General features: G+C 36.0%; 1 long non-coding RNA gene across 3 annotated transcripts in view; it reads right to left on the bottom strand.

Annotated features, from left to right (window-relative positions):
- The window catches only part of LOC132661653 (uncharacterized), a 731,817-nt gene that overhangs the window by 7,616 nt on the left and 703,216 nt on the right, over positions 1-20,985 (bottom strand). For 2 of the 3 annotated variants that reach the window (XR_009602330.1, XR_009602335.1), the window contains one exon: positions 1,944-2,087. This is a non-coding gene — a long non-coding RNA (uncharacterized LOC132661653). The remainder of the gene's footprint in view (positions 1-1,943; positions 2,088-20,985) is intronic. The other variant, XR_009602332.1, reaches the window with a different exon arrangement.

Here is a 20,985-nt window from a genome sequence, read left to right as displayed (position 1 = left end):
TCTCTGTCTCTCTCAAAATAAATAAATAAACAAACATTTAAAAAAAAAGAAGAGAAAACAAGAAGCCCTGACATCTAGAATTGTATAGATAGAACATGAATATACATTTTGGAATCTTCTACATATCAAAAAGTTAGCAGGTTTAAAAATGGGCTTATTTTTATTCTTCTCCCTGGACTATCATTTTTCTGGGTAAATGAAATTTTCTCTAGCATATTTTTCATAAAATAGCAAAATGGTCACATAAAACGCTTGCCTATTGGTAGGCCCATATGGTTCATAAACATTTTAAGATCTTTGTGTCATAGTGTTTTGTATTGCAATTGATAAAAGCAAAGAATGCATACCTGTCTTCTACAAACAAATTTTTATTTCTCCCTCTAATTGTCCATTTGCATCAATTCATAAAATTCCCTTTATCTATTCTCATATTATATGAGAATATAGGATCAAGGAGTTTATTATTCCTGCAGATGATAACTTTTGATCCTAATCCAAATGGAGCTGGGAATGGAACTAGCTCAGTGAAGGTCACCTTATGAACCAATGGAATTTCCCACAGTTTACAGTCTTGGACAGCTTGTCCTTACACTCAGTCTGAAGTCTCTTGTAAATCCCTGCCTCCCTCACTTGCTTTTTTTCACATTCTGGTTTCTGCCACATACAAAGAGAAAACTCCTTTCTTCTATGCTGGGAAATTCTGGAATTAGTCTGCAATTACACGAGTTGAAATATAAAAATATAGAGATTTCTCACAGTCTGATCATTTAAGATGTGTATGATGATGTGTGTGAATCTCCCTTTTGCCTACTGACAAGAATCCTATCTTTGTCTTTCCAAGAGGATTTCTGCATTTTGTACTATGGTTAAGGAGGGGTTATATTGAGAAAGGAAGGAAATTGCAGATATGGAACATGAAGACAAAGATTCAATCAAAATGCATAGAAAGCTAAAAGAAAGCTATAAGACAAAAGAGTTCTTTTCAGCATTAGGAGAATCAGTGACAGAAATTGAAAGTGAAGGGAAGAAAAGGTGGGGTAGCCCAACAGTTGATACGGATGGAAATAAGTTTTCAAAGATACACCTCAGAACAGATTTTCTCAAATTCTGCATTGTTTACATTTTGGACTAGACAATTCTTTGCTGTGGAGGAATGTCATATGCATTGTAAGGATGCCTGGAAGCATCCTCTACTTCCTATACTAGAAGCCAGTAGCAGCCCTCAGTTGTAACAAACAAAAGTGTCTACAGTCAATGCTAAATATTCTCTGAGGGGCCAAATGGAGAACCATTGCTTAAATTAAAATGTCTTCTTCCCTTTTCCCTGCTCATTACTGTCCCTACCCCCAACCCCCACAGCCATCTACCTTTTACCATTTTCTCCAGAGATGAAGTAAACATTAAAATTGTTTTGGTAATAGTTTTCTGCTGGATTCTTTTTCCTTTGAATTGACTCTACACAAAGATTGGACTTAACTGGGTGCTAGTTGTATTTAGTTTTGATTTGCAAATCGTTAAACCGATACATAACACATATCATTATATCAATGGTTAGCCACAGCTGGACAAGGAGTAGACAAAAGAGGGTGGCAGGACTGACGATCAGGAGATGCTGTTTGTAGTCCCGAATTTATCCATGATTGGGAGAAAGTAGTTGTACTTATTGGTTTTTACATCCTTAAAATGGGGTAATCACAGAAATTTCCTTCAGATTTGATGTTCAGTGATTTGCTTATGATCTAGTTCTATTACAAATACCCTGATGCAAAGGAACTATTTTCCCAGTGTTACATGTGTGAGGTGAGGAAATTTCTAGATAGCAAAGAAATGTCTATGGTAGGAAAGTCAAGAGTCAGGGAGAATTTTGGTGGACAGGCAATCACATGTACAGAGAGTGCTTGCAAACCTGTCAGGTTTGAAACCTGTCATATATTGATACTCACCTCTATCTTTACCTCTGTCTTATCAGAAGTTGTCAGTTCAGTCTATCCTGCATCGCTTTTCTCAACATATCTTGAATTTGACTGTGAAGCTCAGAGTAGAATAGGATTTGTTCTGTTGGTTTTCTGGTGGGAGCACTTATATTTCTGTAAAAGAAACGATGTATATTCTGTTTACTGGTATTGGGGAATTGTACCAATGTTAGAGAAAAAGCAGAGGGGGTTTTTCTGCCCCTTCATAAATATAATTAGGACCTTAGCTTTAAGAGCTATGAGTGCCCTTATTCTTTTCACTTGTCACCATATGATGGCAGCAGATTTAACAATTAGGCCAAAAACTTCAAGAGTATTTTAAAAGCTATTTTGTTATTCACAGATTTGGGGCAAGAATCCCTGTGGACTTGTAATATCAGAAGGAGAAAAATGGACTGAAGTCATAAGGGACTGGTGTTGTGGTATGTCACTGTGAAATCCAAGACCCATCTTCATTTTGACATCCTGTTTGAAAGCTTTCTTACATCATGAAAAAAACATGTTTCCTATCCATTAGTTGTCTGTCAATGGAAGGTGTTGAATTTGGATGTGATTCTAAGCCTTGTTTTGTCTTCCTTGTATTACTGCAATTGAAAGAAAGGAGGCCAGAAACAATTCAGAACTTCTGCTTATAATTTCAGAAACACAAAAGACAGGAAACCCTTCAAAATTGTCTTATCATTAAGTAAATTATTCAATTAAAGCCATGTCTTATTTTTTTTTCCTGAGATCTCTTTATTTTTTTTTTCAATATATGAAATTTATTGTCAAATTGGTTTCCATACAACACCCAGTGCTCATCCCAAAAGGTGCCCTCCTCAATACCCATCACCCACCCTCCCCTCCCTCCCACCCCCCATCAACCCTCAGTTTGTTCTCAGTTTTTAACAGTCTCTTATGCTTTGGCTCCCTCCCACTCTAACCTCTTTAGCCATGTCTTATTTTTTAAACAACTTTAGTTTTATAGTTTTTGCTCCATTTTTCAAATGCAGAGGAATATTTTCCAGTTTTCAAAAGTCCTTTTGGTCAAGGGAATAATAATGATTATTTTTTTTATATTGGAGCATTAGTGAGTCAGAGCTTTGTAATCATTCACAGAACAGCACAGGATTAGCAAGATATGAATTCAGCAGGGGATTAAACAGAAAGCCTAATCATTTCCCAGAGTCGAATGAGTCCTGAATCTTTCTGGAGGTTGAAAATATTTGATGAACTCATTTTTAAAAAATTATTTTTAGCCCTTGCTGATGTTTCCCAAGTAGAAGCATAAAGATTCAGTTATAAGCTGGAGTCTTCTGCCCTAGGAATTCAATTTTGTTATGCTGTTAATCAGGTACCCAGTATCCTACATATCAAAACTTTGCTGTTGGGAAGGTTTGGATACAAATAGCAAATTATCTAAATCACACTGACTAGAGTATCTGACAAGGTGAATTACCAAGTTAGATGGAATGAGCTGAGAAATGATGGGCAAAATACTTTTTTTCTTTTCCAAAATGGAAGTAATTAATATACTCTTATAATTAGGAAAGTATCTCATGCTTATTATAAATAATTAATTCATTATAGAAAAATAAAATCAGGAATGTAAAAATGGCCTGTATTCATTACCGAAAGATAATCATGCTTAACAAGTTAGTGTATCTACATGCATAAAGTAAATATGAATTTAAATAACTATTGGGACCCAATATGTATTCTCAGTTGTTACCTGCTTTTTTTAACCTAATAATATTCATAAATACCTTCTCATGTTTACATAGATAAATATACTATTTTTTTTTAATCACAGGATATTTTTCCATTGAATAGATAAATAAGAATATTGTATAATAATTAAGAGCAAGGGTTTTAGAGTCAGATAAACCTGAACTTGAGTCCAGGCTCTCAGCTAATTAGAAAATAAGTATGCTTGACATTTAATTTGCTCTCTCCAAATCATAGTTTGTTTGTTCTATTATTTTAACTGAAGAAGAAAAGGGAGATAATATCTAATTTGTAAACCACTGATTGTCAGAAATGAAATGAGATAAATAAGTGCCTTGAATATTATATACAGTATTTAGCACATTGCTTGGGTTCAGTAGACACTGGACATTATTGCATGATTTACTTAGCTAGTCCTCTACATGTTTGGGTTGTTTCCATGTTCTCTATTATCTCTAACACTTTGGAGTTTCCTTGTGAAATCAAACTTATGTACTTGTCTGATTATTTCTGTAGGATAAATCATTTAAATTTTTTGTATGTTTTCATTTTAATTTTTTGAGAGAGAGACAGAGACAAAGGATGAGCGTGGGAGGGGCAGAGACTGAGACACAGAATCCGAAGCAGGCTTCAGGCTGTGAGCTGTTGGCACAGAGCCTGATGTGGGGGCTCGAACCCACAGACAGTGAAATCGTGACCTGAGCCAAAGTCGGACACTTAACCGACTGAGCCACCCAGGTACCTCTGTAGGAGAAATCATTTAAAGTGAATTCCAAAGTGCAGGATTCTTTTTCTTTTTTTTTTTTAAATTAATTTAATTAATTTAATTAATTTTTTTTAGGATTTTGATTTCTGTGGCCAAATTTCCCCATGCCAAAAAAAGTGGACCAATTTGAAATCCTATTAGCATTGTCTAGGAATGAAAGATTTGTCTTACCCCATTTGAACAGTTAAGATAGTAATTTTTTGATGATGAGCTGTATGGGTGAGGAAAGTCTTTGAATCATGTAAAAAAACATTTTAAGCCACTAAAAGACTCCTCTAATGAGGTCTTAAGAGATCACGATGTCCCATTTAAAACATTTAGAACACAATGAAAGCCAAGCTCCTTGCTAAACAATTTCCAGAGAAACATTTATATTCCCCCCAAATAATCATTTTTACAACTCAATAGCACAATTTTTAGTTCTCTTATTAAATTGAATATGGTGATTTTAATGTTTAAAAAAGCTATCCTTTTCAACGTCTATGAATATTGCAGTGGCACAGGGCACAGCAGACATAGTACAGACTTCAGGGTCCAATAAAATGGTCCGGTTCTCATCTATCATGTATGAATTAGTCCTACAAACTTTAAAAGAACAATGAAACCTTTCTGATACTTTGTTTACTCATATCTACATCAGGAAAATTACACTCTAATCAACACTTCTTTACATTTGCTAATTCAGTCGCCCTCTTCTGTTAGCATAAGTCTTCTTTTTTTGGGAAACTGCCCCTCCCCCCATTTAACATGGCCTCTGTGGGTCTGTCCATTTCAGTCATTTCTACCCCCTCCTTTGTTACAGGGTTGCTCATGTAATGTAGATTTGACCAGTCTTAATATCCATCTCATTAGCTATGAAGATTGGCTCAAGGATGGCCGCATGACCCATGCAAGTCTAACCAGAATCCTCTGAGTTACTCAAGTGATTTAAACCCAGAAGTCCCAATTGCCTAGTCCATCCTGCTGTGCATGGCATAATGCTCTACTAGGAAGAGAAAGAGAGAAGAAAGAAGTAGAAAGAGAGAGAAAGGAAAGTATCTGAGGCTCCCATTTCTTAAGGTCCAAAGCTCCTAGAATTCTCAGCTGCATGAGACCCTCAAATCCCATATATGCTTAACATGGTTTGCATTATGACTCTTTCACTGCAATAGAAAGAATTCTAATGCAAAAATATCCCTTAAGGTGTTGTGTGTTGACTGAGATATGGTATATCACGTATCTAGCCCAAGACCTTCCAAATGTTCCTCTCTTTCTTTTCCTTATTTGAAGCACTCATTCCTTCTCACTGCTGAACAATTTCACTGAGAAAGCGGGTGACCTATCTCGTTGGATGGAGATCAAAGACTCCAGAACCCTTCACTCAAGGAGAAGGCTGTTGTCAAATCTGGAAAAGTTTCAAGAAGAGGCTATACAGAGTGGGAGTTCCTTCCTCCACTTTCACTTCTGTCACCTCAAGAAGCAGCAATCTCAAGTTTAATTTTCAGCCACAATTGTACCTGAGTTCAGCACTTTGATCAGACACGTGGTACACACAACATCTCTCCTGGAATCCTGAATAGCATAGCTTTTATTTACTCAGGAAGTAAACTACACTCAGTGCTGTTTCTGTTCAGAGAAATGGCTGGACTAAGTCAAAGCAGCCTTTGGATTAGACCAGTTCTTTATGAAATCATCATATGTCTGAGGACTCTTGCAGATTGACTTGACTTGATAAGTAAATTTAGTCCTTATTTTCCCTTTTTCAGTTCTTAGTCAGCAATTAAAGCTTTACTACTTGAATATTTTATCCTGGCAATATTTATTATAGTTATTTTCAAAAGAAAAGGCTGGACTTGAATACACAGACGTTCATTTAAGCAAATAAAAGAACAGTAGTGACAACTGACACCAAAAGAAGTGTGGTATCATGAAATTTCCTGGGAATTTCAGTACTGATGCTGCCATCCATTAGTTGAAATGACCTCAGAAAGTCTCACTTAACCTCCTTGGATCCTAACTAAAAGGAGAGAACTGGAAAATGATTTCTTCTGGCTCTAACATTTAATGATGTTATGATTTCATACAATAAAAAACATTATAAAAGTTCTGACCTTCCAGATCACTAGGTAGTTGATATCTGTCTTACGATCAGGCAAGATATTTTCAAAAAAGAACCACATTTACATGTATTCCTAAGACAATTCTAGGTGCCTGTAGCAAGGAAATAGGGTCGGGTCAGGAGCCTTAAGTTGAACTTATATGACTTTGGACTAATAATTTCTCTCTCTGGGATTTCGTTTCCTCACTTGGGACAAAAAACAGGTTTGGAAGAAAACAGTGGCCTCTCTCATATTCCAATCAAAGAATGCTTTTGCAAATGATAATGTGAAATAAAGACTGTAGTTAGCTCTAGTCTAGGCAGGAGTGGAGGGGGAAAGCCTCATTTGGTCCTCTTCCTGCTCCTGACTATAGTCTCTGAAGTATCCCACAGCCACTAGGGTCTATCAGAAACACATTTTGACAAATTTATAGTCCCTTCAAATATACAGTTCCATGACTCCATGATTTAAAAAAAATTTTTTTAAGCCAATTTGGTTCATTTCCTTCTGTGTCTTCTATTAGATTAAGACAGCCCACAAAATTTTAAATGTGGCATTATTTGTCAAGATTGAGTTTATATAGTTTCTGTTTTTATAGGAACATCTAAGAGTATTCCTTTGTATACTTTGAAGTCATGAACCAAAGTTTCAAAACTGTAATAGTCAAAGGCTGCTTTTGCTTATTTCTATTTTCTTTTTATGGCTTTTTATGCTAAACATTCTCTCCTAAAGATCTTTTTGGAGTGAATGGAATATAGTGCCATATTTAAGGTGAATGACAATTCTAGTCGCCCTGGGACTGTCCTCATTTTAGCACTGAAAGTGTCTCATCCCAGGGAATCCCTTAGTCCTGGGTAGACCAGGAGAGTTGGTCCCCATTAGTGCCAGTTATCTTGTTGAGAAAGGAAATAGGGAGAATTTTTAAAAAATTGATTGACCATTTTATCATTAAAAAACTTTTTTTTAAATATTTATTTTTGACAGAGAGACAGAGAGCGAACAGGAGAGGGACAGAGAAGGAGACACAGAATCTGAAGCAGGTTCCAGGCTCTGAGCTGTCAGCACAGAGCCAGACATGGGGCTCAAACTCACGAACCGTTAAGATCATGACCTGAGCCAAAGTCAGGCATTTAACTCACTGAGCTACTCAGGCGTCCCAGCCATTTTATCATTTTAAAGCAATGAAGGAATAGTCAAAGACAAGTAATCTACCCTGTGGTCAGTGAACCTGGCATACTGGCCCAGCCTGCTTGTTCAGCCTTGCCACGGCCTGCAGCTTCACCATCCACTGTGCCCCAGGCTCACCCTCAGCACGCCGGGAGCAGTTCATAAACCCACTCCTCAACACAGGCTGGTTGCTCTCCCCAGGACTACCGCACTTCTTCACCCCTCTACTCCAGTCTAGGCAGAATTGTAAAAATGTACTAATTTTCTATTGCTGCTATAACAAATTCTAACTAATTTAGTGGCTTAAAACAGCACAAATGTATTATCCTGCAATTCTAGAAGTCTATCCTGGGTATCACTGGGCTAAAATTAAAGTGATGGCAAGGGCTGCATTTCCTACAGAGGCTCTAGGGGGGAATCTGCTCCCTTGCCTTCTCCAGTTTCTAGAGGTGGCCTGTGTTATTTGGCTTATGGTACCCTTCCTCCACCTTCAAAGTTAGCAATGTTTCATCTTTCTGTGTCTTTCCTCCATAGTCACATCTCCCTCTTATTCTTTTCCACCCCTGTCTTCCCCATTTAAGGATCCCTGTGATTGTATTCAGCACATCCAGATAATCCAGGATAATCCCCTTATTCTAAGGTCAACTGAACAGCAACTTTAATCGTATCTGCAACCTTAATTCCTCTATGCTATATAGTGTAACATATTCACAGGCTCACAGGACTAAGATGTAGGCATTTGGGGAGGGACCATTATTCTACCCGCTATGCTGTCTCAAGTTGCCGAGGGCGCATTTGTTGAGATTAGGAGTTTGCTGTTATTACTAAGACCAACTCATAACACTTGCTATATATTTAGGGTAATTACATAATCTATCATTCAAATCAGGATACTTTTGTGAATGAAAGAGGCCGCCTTACTAATAATTACTACAGGAAGACCAACATAAATTGTTCTAGTCCAAAGTAGGACACCTGGTAACAATGCATAGTATACATTTAAAACACAAATATTTGTTGAGTTTGACATAATTTATAGATATTTTATTGAATGTTCAGTTACACGTAAGTGATTTGGGAATCCAAAACATACAATCAAGCTGGGTAGAAATGATTGTAGCATACAATACTATACGTAAACTGCATTTTCAGGTGCACTTTATAAGGCATAATTTAGGAAAGATAGAATGTCAGTGAAGGCTGGTGTGTAGTGGAAATAACATGGGGGAGATGACACTCTGAAAATAAGATAACAATGCTACAGAAAGGTAAATAAAATAATTTCCCATAAATTAAACTCAAATTCCTATATTTTCTTCTAGACTTATTTGAATACATAAATGTTACAAGGCTGACACTATCTTGTATCGTGCCTCTTTAAATTACAATATAAACAAGTCTTCATCTTCCAGCACTGTTTTTATCATTATTTCAAGAACTGATAGTCATTAATAAATGATAGTGATATGGCTTCCAAGATTTGCCAAGAATAACTAATACTGTCATGGTCACATCTGAACTGTGGTTCTCAGTCTTTTTTAGATGACAGATATATTATTAATCCAAACCCAGGAGCAGGAAAATTGGTGTGCTTTGGGTAAATTGAAGGGCAAGACATTCTAGATGAGTTCACATATAGGTCTATAGCGGATGAGTAACAACTCCCCAAAGACGTCTGTGCCCTAATCCTTAGATCCTCAAAATGTTAGCCTACATGGCCAAAGAGACTATGAAGATGTGATTAAATTAAAGATCTTGAGATGGGAAGATTATTTTAGATTATCCTGGATGCCTGGGTGGCCTCAACATAATAATCATAAATCTCCTTATAAAAGGGAGGCAAGGGAGTCAGAATCAGAGAAGATGATGTGAAGACAGACGCAAGTCGATAAAGAAGACAGGATGTAAGAACACTATGCTGCTGGCTTTGAGATGGAGTAAAGAGACATAAGCCAGAGAATGTACACGGCCCCTAGAAGGGAAAGGCAAGGAAACAGACCCTTCCCAAGAGCCTCAGATGGAGCCCACCCTGTTGACATATTTACTTTAGCTAAGTGAGACTGATTTTGGACTTAGAATGTCTAGAAAGGTAAAACAATAAATGTGTGGTGTTTTAAGTCACTGAGTTTGTGGTAAGTTGTCCCAGTAGCAATAGGAAACCGGTACAAATCCATATACCAACCACAGAATTAGGAATGAGGGTGGCTTCATTCAGAGCTGGAAGATTAGCCTCTCTGAGCACAGCTCCTTGGGGAAGCAAACACACAGAAAGTAAAGATGAGGGGGAGACAGTGGTGGAGGACAGTGTTGCTGGATTCAAGTCCAAACTCTTCTATAAACTCTGCTAACCATTGTTTTATAAGATGGGGACAAAGCAATTGGCCCTCTAGATTTTTCTGACAATTGGGCCGAATAGCATAATAGTTAAAAGCATGAGCTTTGGAGCTGTAGTGAGCTTAGTTCAAGTCCTTTGTTCAACTGCCAACTATTCATTATATGGATTTAACTGTGTTATTTACCTTTCTAATGTTAAGTTTTCACAGTTCTAAATAAGAGTAATAATACCTCCTTCACAGGGTTGTTAGGAGGATTAAATGTATGTAAGGCAATGTAAAGTATTATGTAATATATGTGCGTTCAATACATGTTACATATAAAATATATGTAAACAATATATAAATGTGTATATTGAGTCAATTCTCAATATATGGCAAGTCTCTACCCTTGGGAGTATGTACAAATGCTCATTTTTTCATTTATTCATTAGTTATTTTTTGGATTTCTACCTGGTATGGGCACTTTAAAAGTACTCAGTTTGCGGCAGAGCATAAAAAATATGTACTCTGCCCTTGTGGCACATGTATTCTGATTTCTTTTCCTTATTCATTGAAAATGAGTCTGATTTTCAGTATTTTCAATGAACTCACCCTTTTTTAAAATGCTTTTTAAATGTTTATTTATTTTTGAGAGAGACAGAGTGCAAGCAGGGGAGGGGCAGAGAGAGAGAGAGAGAGAGAGAGAGACTGAAAATCCAAAGCAGGCTCCAGGCTCTGAGTTGTCAGCACAGAGCCTGATGTGGTCTTGAATTCACAGACCACGAGATCCTGACCTGAATCGAAATTGGACGTTTAATCGACTGAGCCACCCAGGCGCCCGAATTCACCTTTCTGAAGTCCCTGCTTTAGCCTGAAGTGTGAGGCTCTTCAAAGAGAAATTGTATTTACGGTTTTGGGGCGGGGGGGGGGGTGACTCTCCCGGTACCAAGCTGCTTTTTTAGACTGTTCCCTGTTAAAATGGTTGCGGAGCCCCTCCTGCACCAGGTTAATAACATATTAGAAAAGATGACTTTCAAGACTTTCTTATTTATGATGTAATCCCAGAAATATTTCCTCTGTTTGTGACTTTAGGTTCATGGTACTTGCCTAAAGAACTGGATAATGAACCATTTCTTATGTGACAGTTGGAAAAGCACAGAGATATTTATTTCCACTCCCCATAGGATTGAAAAAGGTAGTAGTGATTGGACTGGGCTGAAGAGATCATACTGTTATAATGAAGGAGGCTCAACTAGTAGGGGGTGTAATGAATGTAAGCCTGAAGTGAATGAATCATTATAAAATGTACATTCCATCTCCACAATGAGTCTATTTTATTAAAATAATCTCTGGCATAATGTTGTCCTCTCTTGGCTTTCCCCTACTGTGAATCTATCCATGATTCTACCATCACAAATCTTGTCCCCTGAGGACAGATCCATAATGAGAGTGAAGGGTTTGATTATTTGCTTTTAATAACTCTGCCTCCAAAATCCTACTTAATGCAGCAGAGATTCTATATTGAAGAACATGCCAGAATTATTGGAGGATCAATCAAAATTGGCAATTAATCATCATCACAGCCAGTAATCATAGCTGCAATTACCAATTGATTAATTAGGACAGCTCTTGAAATGCCAGTAGAAATTGAACATCATATTAGATTCAGCCCAATAACCATAAACTTCTACAATTACTTTCCAGCTTACCATAATTTGTGTCATATTTCTTTCTATTATTAGCTGCTATATTTATTTATTCATCATTTTATTTGAGCAGGCCAAACTCTTTCACTGTCTTTTTTATGTTGAGAATCTATTAAAATATGTTTAAGTCATGGCATTAAATAAATCTAGTGTCAGTGCCAGGCAAATATTTGCAAATTTAGGACATCTATTTGCATTGCTTTGCAGGCCAAGAATTATTTTTTTTCTCAAAAAAAATGGGGTGTGAGTATATTCTGCATATTGAAAATTGCATAATGCTGGTATATTGGATTTATGTGTGCAAAGTATCATATGGTTTATTAACCAACTTTTGCAGGCTTGGTTGGCACAGGAAATTTTATGCAACCTTCTTTGAATGATAAATATGAGGCAAAGAGTCACCAGAGCTAAATATGGGCAGGCATCCTAACACTGGTGAAAATGCACATTAAGAAATTAGGAGAGGTCCAAAGTAAATAGAGTAGGGGATCTGTTAAGAAAAAAAAATCAGAATATGTTTACTGGTTTGTTTGAAGACTGTGGATTATATTGAACCAAGGCAAACCACCACCACTTACATCGTATTTCCATTCAACAAACAGCTTTTAAATACTTACTCTGCAAAATATGCTAAGCACTGAAGGGGGTATAGAGTTGAATGGAACTTACTTTCTTACCTTGAGCTCACAGTCCAATAAGGGAGTTGATCATGGACCCCTGTATAGCAAGAACAAAAATCAGCTGTGCAGGATGAATATGAAGAATGGGTTTTGAACAAGTAAGAAATGGGGGGAAAAAGCCATTTGCCACGAGTGACTGCTTTTTTTTTCATGGACCTCCTGCTTCTGCAAAGCTATTTGCAAAATCAAAGATAAAATTTTAATTATCTGCATTTTGAAATTGTGTTTATTCAAAGATTAATTATTCTCTTCCAAATCCCCATGTTAAAATCCCTCAAATTTGTTAACAGCAATTTATCATTAACATTATCTTGTGTCTCAAGTACAGAAAATTTCTTAACTCCTGATTGTAACAACTGATGGGACAAAATAAAGCTACTCTCATTACAGGCATAAAAAGCAGAAACATCTAACCAATATACTCAACACATTACATTGATAGCATTAACTTGAAGTAAATAATGAGCAAGTTTTCAGAGGCATGAGTTTTATTCTGCTATTGAATTTCTCATAATGAGGAGACATATTTTGTGTGATGCATACTGTCCAGGCATGAATCATACATCCATGGGAGGAAGTTGCAGTCTATGTGAGTAACTGATGCTCCCTGCTCTCGGCCCCCACGCCATTTGCAACTAACTATATATACTGCTGCACTGTGCAGAATAACTTTCACTCTTCTTCAAGGGGGTTAATTCAAACTGTGGAATCAGGAGCTGTTAAAACGGTAATAGACGTTTATGAAGACTGCATTACAGTGAAAATTTTGATAGCATTGTGTATTACATCCATATTAATAGCAAATTACCTTAGCATGGATAATAGCATTTCACAATGAACACCCAAGGAATTAGGAACTATTAGCCTTGTCCTCAAAAGCACTGTCTGCCTCTTAAGAGGTAAATTCTGAAAAATGGAGACTATGAGCCGAGTACAATCTTAGACATTCCAGTGCTGTCGGCCCACTCTGAGTTCTATCAATGCAGCCTCCAGCCTGCTAAGCCAGGCAAATTCCAAAGCACCTGGGAGGAGAGCAACAGGGGAGTTATGTACATTGTACCAGTGCTGCTGATTCAACTCCCATTTCTCCCCATACAACTCAAGGCAAGGTCCGTTCAGTGAAACAACCTTTCAAAAAGAAAAGAAGAGGGTGCTTTTAAACATCATCCTAAACATCATCCCTTTAATGGATGAGATGCCACGGTCTCCTGGCAAGTGAATACTTCAGTGGCATAGTACTTTGATTTGCAACAGTTATAAAACAGCTATTCCTAGAGCAGAGATAATTACGGGGGGTAAGCAGTTTGGACAGGCTAATTTATATTGCAATGTTTTGGTTGGCATAAAAGAGTAGAAGGCTGTCATAAGTAACCCTCCTCTTCCCTCCCCAAATAAGTTGTTGCAAATTCCACAGCATGGGTTCTATTAGGATATTAATTTAAGATAAAGCCAAGCAATGATCTGAGTAGACCTTGGCTGACCTGAACAGACCCACCCTAGGACTCTGACATGGTCATCTATAAGACGGTTAAAAAGGCAGCTGGGGTATGTGGAGAAGGTTTGGGGGCCATGCCAATGTTTTGTATACCCAAAGCATCATGGATAACCATTGTGAGTATCACCTACATGTTGAGGTTTCAGATTTATAAGTTTGTATGTTGCAATAAACTGAAACAATTCACAACATCCCTTTAGAGCATGCCACATGCCAATGACATTGATAATGATAGTGATGGTGACAGTATAGCAAGGATGTAGGGAAAAAATCTTACCCAAAGCAACTGGGAATAGAGACTTTATCATTTGAGGCCTCATAAAATACTTGTTTAGGTGTTTCTTTCTTTCTCAATAGAGAATGCATAATCTCTGAAGAGCAGAGGCAGAAGAATCCTTCTTATCTATTTATCCCAATGATTTTTTTTTCCCTGTCTGGCTCAAGGAGGGGATTAGATTATAACTCCTCTCTTACAGGTCCTCTTTTTGATGTATGGAAAAGTGCTCTGCCCTCTGCCCACTTCTTGTGATGCTTGTGGAATTAAAAAAAAACAAAAACAAAAACAAAAAACAAAACTCCCTTGATAAAGGTCAAACTTTTTTCCATGGCCATGTGACCTCCCTCTTCTCTCTTTGGCCAAACATAACTATTAATCTGAGGCCACAGAGTCCAGATAAAACAATCTATATGAATCAGCCTATATCATGGTAGGCAAAGCACAAACTGGCACAGAAAGGGGAACAATGGATGGAGTAGAAGAGTAAAATAAGAATAACCAACAATTCTATCACACAGGATTCATTTGAGAAAAAAATTGGATCATAGGAGAGTGTTTTTAAATGAGATAATATACCAATCTTAATTTTGTTATTGTTGTTAATAGCATTATTGTCATTGGTAGCAATACAATGAAATGAAAAGTCTTGGTAATATAATGTTCTGTATGACAACCAAAAATTGAAAGAAAAGTCAGATCATATCAACTGCCAGACTGAGGTAGAATCCTTCATAATTCAATGAGATTGGTGTCTTGCTTAACAGGGCCAACACAGCTACCAGTGAAGAACATGCCAGATCCCTTTTATTTCTGTACTTTTGCAATAACCATCCAGCCCCTACTATTTCCCACCACTTTGCTTCCTGTGTTTAGCTATATTCATTCATGAATTATTTGTGAATTTACCAGCATGCTGCTCTTTACTTGGTCTGTCATTCCTAGTTTCTAATAGATTCCCAGAGAATAAAGGGGAAAGGATTCATAATTGATAAGTAGACATCATCACAGATACCAAGGAGAGAGCCTTCTTTTTAATAAAAGTTGAATCAAAGGTCTTGCTTTGTCTTCCCACCTTTACTTTATAAAAGATGATTCTGGGCTTGAAGAATTTTCCCCTGATGCTATGAGATTTACTGGACTCCACTGGGAGGAATATACATCCCCCATCCTACTGATGTTGGACTTGATCTATGTGTCTTAGTTTGGCACTGGCATGTGATTGGATACAGCATAGGCATGACTGAGCACAAGCTTTAAGAACCAATGAAGATTTAAGAGACAGCCATTTTGCTCTTTCTTTCTGCTACAAAAAATTCATGTCTTAAATAGGGGCTGCTTCTTCAGCCTGAATCTTGGAATAAAGACAACCCATGCAGGAGAGAAGACCTACAGCTGATCTGGAGCAACTGCCATGTAATAAGAACAAGAAATAGACTGTTTTTTTTTTTTTTTTTTGTAAGCCAATGAGATTTTAACAGTGTTACTGCAGCATAACTTAGCAAAACCTGACTGACAAAATCACAAATAACACTTAAAATATGGAATAGTTTTTAAATTGATTTTCAGAAAGATATTTTAAAACTGTTTAATTGGAAGTATTAGCAAATCTTTAAATCATTTCTTTCCCTCCTATTTCTCTACAACTCTTAATCTACTCTTTGCAATACAGGCCTTCCTCCTCACCTATGACTTATATCTCTAGAACCAAGAACATTTTACCTTATGAATATTTTAGAAATCTTACCTATGTCTCTGAATTATCTCACCTATCTGCTTTTTCCGCTCCTGTCATGGGCTGTAGAGTTGTACTGGAGAAAGGCACAAAATCTTATATACCTAACTAATTATGCATTCTTTCTGTCAAGTAAATTATAATGTTGGATGTTTTTCCATTTGCTTATTGTCTTTCCATTCTTAAAACCCCTACTTCTTCCCTGTTTACCAAAATTTACTCTCAGAAGTAACTTTAAGGCAAAACTTCAAACTATTTCCCAGGTATCTGCTTTTTCACCTCTGTATTTCAGACCATTATTCCTTTAGCTAATCTTCAATATTTTTATTTGTCAGAAAGCAAATTTAATTCTTCTAAAATTAATTATAAGCCTACAATTTCATTTCCTTTTAAAATTCTTAGACCTAGAGTTCAGAGATGTTTTGGTCTGTTCTATTATATATATCTTTTTTTCTTCTATAGATCATTCCTTCTCCTATCCACCAGCATTTATTATAATATGATTAATATGTGTCTTTTAAGAAATGTTATTCATTTATGCACATGTTTTTGATTTACATAAAAATGTTATGTTATATAGGTCTCATGTTTTAAAGGTATATTTATATCGATTAATGCACACCTAATTTGTTGCTCATGACTTTTATATAAATACCCATGGTATGTATCCATCTCATTTTACTTATTTATTTCCTTTACAAAAAAAATATGTGAGGTACCTACAATGTCTACCATCAAAATCAACACCAAGATGCTCTAGCTTCTACCTATCTTTTATAATCTGTGTGATGGGAGTGGATATATTTTCACAAGTGGCAATTTCCTTGCCATTGGGTACATAAAGTTTCACCCTATTGATCTACAGAATTTGTACCAATTTTTACTTTTCTATTTACCTGTGTTCTTGCACTTAGAATTATGTAACTTTCTAATTTTGACCTGTTATATAAGCATAAAGTTATATTTTATGTTGAGAAGGCTTGGGGGCCATGCCAATGTTTTGCATATCCAAAGCATCATGGACAACCATTGTGAGTATCACCTACGTGTTGAAGCCTCAGATTTATAAATTTCTATATTTTTGGTATCTCTCTGTTTACTACTTAGGTTGAACATTGTTGGTTACTATTTAAATTCCTCTCAATTCCAAATGTTTTATATTTTAGTTATGATTTCTTCCTTAATCCAAAAGTTATTTAGTTTTAGATTTTTAGCATTTCCAAATATAATATATATTTCATTTTGTCAGAGATCATAAGGTTATTGTGTTGATTCTATTCCCTGTTTTAAGACAGTGTTTGTGGACTATTTGGTAAAGACAGAAGGAAATCTTATTAATCACATTATTCAAACAGTCTGGATTTTATTTTCTTAGTGCTTTATTCGTTTCTGAGAGAATTTGCTAAAACAGCTTACTAAGAAATTGATTTTTCTTACCTACATCCCAGGTTTATTAGTCATTGTAATACACATTAGGAGACTACATTATTACTAACATATATGGTAATAATTACTTATCATGTTGATCTTTTTAATCACAAATGTATAATGTCAGGACATTTTCCCATCTTATTTCACATCTTCTCTTTACCACATTTTCCTTTTTCCCTTTCTATCTTTCTTTATAAAGATTTATTTCTTAATTTAATGATACAAAATGTATATATTTAATATTAAATTCTTCTGGTGATTGGGACAGCCTACTAATACCCATCCATTTATCCTTGCATGCCATTCAAAGATATTTAAATTATTTCTAACATGTGCCATAATGCGAGGAAGTTTGGATCATTTCAGTTCTATGTTATAAGTTTCTATGGTAATTTTTTATTAAGTTATTTGATATTTCATATTTTCATATTTCTTAGGTTGTTTTTCTCTTTTCATTTGATTCCTTCAGGAGTCTTCAAACTATACTATCTATTCCATGGGCCAAATTCAGTTTGCAGCCTATTTTGGTATACATCCAAGTTAAGAATATATATTTCTTAGTGGCGCCTGAGTGGCTCAGTCAGTTAAGTGTCCAAATTCGGCTCAGGTCATAATCTTGCCATTCACGAGTTCAAGCCCCATATCACACTCTATTCTGACAGCTCAGAGCCTGGAGCCTGATGTGGATTCTGTGCCTCCCTCTCTCTCTGCCCCTCCCCAACTCATGCTCTGTCTCTCTCAGTCTCTGTCTCTCAAAAATAAACATGAAAAAAAAAGAATATAATTTTTATATAATTTAAGTGTTGCAAAAAACGAATAAACAAAGAAGAATATGCACCGAGAACTTAGTGACCTACAAAGCTGAAAATATTTAGTATCTTGTACTTTATAGAAAATGTTTACAGATGCCTGGATTACTTCATCTGAGAATAATTTCAAAGAACATTTCTATGTGGCAAAATTTTGAAGGCCTGTATGTTTGATAATATTTAATATTTCATTTGCACATCAATGCTAATTTAGGTGGATATATAGTTCTGTGTTCAAATTTCTTTGTTTTTTTTTCAATAGTTGAAAATTTTTACTTCATTTTCTTCTTGCAGTTCTGTAGCTGATGATAAAGCTGATGTTAGCCTTTTGCTTGTTTTTGGATATCTAATCTGCTTCTTCTTCCTGGAGTTTTTTCAAATCTTCACTTATTGTTTATGTATTTTATTAAGATTTTTACTTTATCTAGTTCTGCTCTCATTTGATGATGTGTTTTTAACCTATTCCATATGATATTCATTGAGAATGTACAAATTTGGTGTTTTACTTTTATTTTTTACTTATTTATTTTATAAGTTTATTTATTTTGAGAAAGAGAGAGCCTGAGCAGGGAGAGGGGCAGAGAGAGGGAGAATCATGACCTGAGCTGAAATCAAGAGTCAGATGTTTAACCCACTGAGACACCCAGGGGGCCTGGCGTTTTACCTTTAAAAAATAATTCAGGAATATTCTCAGGCATTGTTCCTTTAAATAGTACCTCCCTCCAAGTAGCATTTTGCTTCTCTACTTTTGGGGAAAGAAAAGTTTTACACATCTACTATTCTCTAGGTCTTTGAATGTTTCTATACATTTTTTTAAATCTCTTTTCTTTATCTCTTATGGCTTCACTTACTTAAAAGCAGCTTTATAGACAGAATGTTCTTAACCCCTGCAAAAGTCTTATGTTGAAGCATTAACTCACAGTGTGGCTGTCTTTAGATATGGGAGCTCTAAGGAAGTTATTAAGGTTAACAGAGGTCTTAAGAGTGGGGTCGTGATCTGATATGATTGGTGTCCAAGTTCATTCTCTCAATGTGGGCATAAAGTAGTGGGCACACCACCAAGTGGTGGGATTTTAACAAAACCAGACCTGCTGGCACCTTGATCTTGGAATGTGAGCAAACAAATTTCTTTCACGTGTATGCCATCCAGGCTGCAGACGTGGTGGTTTTTGAATGACTAACACATTTAATTTGGCCCCTTATCTGTTTCAGTGAGATATTACGATAACCCAAACCAGGAAATGCTTTCTTCTCTTTACTTATCCAAATGTAATATCTACAAAAATATTCTACCTATGACTTCCCTTTTCAGAAAGATTATTCTAATTACTCCACAACTTGATATATGTAATTATTCTCTAATTTATTTATCGCCTTGATGTAATACCCATAAATCCTTAGATCATGTCGAATACATATTTACTTTTGCCAATAACGGGATCAGCCCTTGATATAAAATAGACATTTGATATATGGTGATAAATAATTATCTAATTACCATTACTGCCATGCCATAAGGTGTGTCAATCTATGGATCACAACTTGCCAGAATATAAGGATCTAAATGGAAAGTTATATACCTTTATTCTGAGTGCATGCTGACAGTATTCAGTTTTTCACGTGCTTATTTTTACAATACACATCCTTGATGACACTAGACCTGAGGATCTGAGTCTAGGGCTTTTATATCAATGATTTCAAACAAAAATACTGTGTACTAGGCTTAAAACATAGATTAGTTTGTCCAGTATTATGGGTAGATGTTGTTACTTTTTAACAAAAACTAAACAGAGATATATCTATCCATTGGAATTTCACAAACCACACCTAAGAAGTGATTCCAGGAAATTCTTAGGGCCAAATTAATTTATCATGAAGCATTTTTTTAAAATTTGAAATCATTGAAAGGGTATCAAACAATCATTACCCTTAACTTGTGTGCAAAAGCATGCATGTAAATACCTATATGCATTTGCCCAGAGAGTGTCACAAGATTTTAGGGTTCTCTAAATGGTTTCTCACTCAGTTAAAACTGAAGAAATCCTATTTCAACATTTCTACGGAATTGCATTGTATCACAATTTGAGAGGTTAATGGAGGACACAATCTTGAAACAAGTATGGAAGAACATTTGACCCAAAGAAGCTGAACGATTACAGTTCAAGCTGTACTCAAACTTGGGAATGTTAGCACACCTTTGATGAAGTAAAATGTTTAAAATTTTTTTTTCCTCAGATTTCATCAAAATCTATTAATAAAACTCTGATAAGTACTCTAGAAAAGCTACTACTATTACTTACGTAGAGGGATTCAGATAGCATCTAAAGATGGGTAACAACTATATAAAAGACCATCACAAATAAACTATGTACAGTGTGTAGGGGAGAAAATTTTTTCCTCTACCCTTCCAGATTCTATTAGCCAGTCTATTAATTACACTGTCATTAAACAGATTAACAAGAGAAAAACAAATTTAATTTCAAACATACAGGAGCCCCACAAAGACATGAAAGGGTCAATGACAGGTAATTGAGGCTTGTATGCCACCCTGAGCTAAGAAGGGAGTAGGGTTCCAGGGCTTCAAAAGGAAGATAGGAAGAGCAAATGCTTGTTAAATAAATGCTTATCACGCCATGCAAAGAGAGTAAGGACAGAGAGAGAAATCTGAATAAACAAACCCTGATGAGCTTCCCCCTACTCTCAGTTTACCACACATGGCCCATTCTTTTTACTGATCTCTGATGACAGCGCTCTTCTTGGACCAGGTCCTCTATCTATAGTTTTAGAAGCAATTAAGGAGGGAGGTAAAAAGTTTTTCCTGACTCTTTTGTGCCTTGTCTTCAGCTCAA

This window comes from Panthera onca, chromosome D1 (assembly GCF_046562875.1).
Source record: "Panthera onca isolate mPanOnc1 chromosome D1, mPanOnc1 haplotype 2, whole genome shotgun sequence".
Lineage (NCBI taxonomy): Eukaryota > Metazoa > Chordata > Mammalia > Carnivora > Felidae > Panthera > Panthera onca.
Note: the sequence above shows the minus strand (reverse complement) of the source record. Positions and strands in the feature narration are given on the sequence as shown.